The sequence below is a fragment of the Elephantulus edwardii genome, unplaced genomic scaffold (assembly GCF_000299155.1).
Source record: "Elephantulus edwardii isolate Elephantulus edwardi_28Jun2011 unplaced genomic scaffold, EleEdw1.0 scaffold00007, whole genome shotgun sequence".
Lineage (NCBI taxonomy): Eukaryota > Metazoa > Chordata > Mammalia > Macroscelidea > Macroscelididae > Elephantulus > Elephantulus edwardii.
This window is the reverse complement of record NW_006399757.1, coordinates 3,858,612-3,859,599: the sequence shown is the minus strand read 5'-3', so window position 1 is coordinate 3,859,599 and position 988 is coordinate 3,858,612.

The window sequence follows — 988 nt, the reverse complement described above, 5'->3', positions numbered from 1 at the left end:
TCAGCTATAAATTGATCCAAACTCTAAAGCACTTAACAACAACAACATTTCTAAAACTACTCATTATTTATAATTTCTCATGTCAGTAATCTTTGAAAATTATTTCATTTAAGCAAATTTATAGTCACTTTGAAACTAAAACCAACCTCACTGACGTTGAATTGATTCCAAACCATGATGGCCCTTTAGTAGGTTTCTAAGACTGTAAATCTTTAAGGAATGAAATTGCCCATATTTCTCCTGAGAAGTGGCTGAGGGATTTGAACCTCTGATGTTTTCAGTTAGCAGTGCAATGTATAATGTACTATGCCACTGGGAATCTATAAAGTCATATCAGATTCTAATAATCAGAAAATTAAATCTTTGTTTTAATCAGGGTTCTTAGACTAACAAATTCTGCACAGAGTCCTCTAATGCAATGTCTCCTCCAATGCTCACATTCTAAAAGACTGGATATTTTTATTCTGGTAGAACACATTATCTCCTGCTGGGTAGTCTATCTTTTGTAACACACAATGTTTCACTACTTTAACTTGAGGTATGAAATCTTCTGTGGTTTCAACTTCCTACAGACTCTTCCCTCACCATTGTACTGGGAGTCATGTGTAATGATTATTTTACTATTTTAAGACAGCCAATATGTTTACTTTAACTGAGGCTCATTCAACTATTCCTATTTCCATAGCTATTCCACCAGCCTCTCTAAATCTGGTCTCCAGATTGTGAGATGTTTTAAGTGTGTTGAGTAGGATGGTCTAATGGTAAGAAGTTGCACTGCAATCTCTAAGGTATGCAGTTCAAATCTACCAGCTGCTTGGAAGGAAAGGATGGGCAATCTCCTCCTGTGTGATCAATTGCCTCTAAAAACCTGCTGGAGGGTCAGCCATGAGTTAATTCCGACTCAATAGCATACAACAATAACAACTACAAAGGTGCAATGCACTATGTCCTTTGCTCTAAATGTTACTTACCTATGGATTTTCCCTTA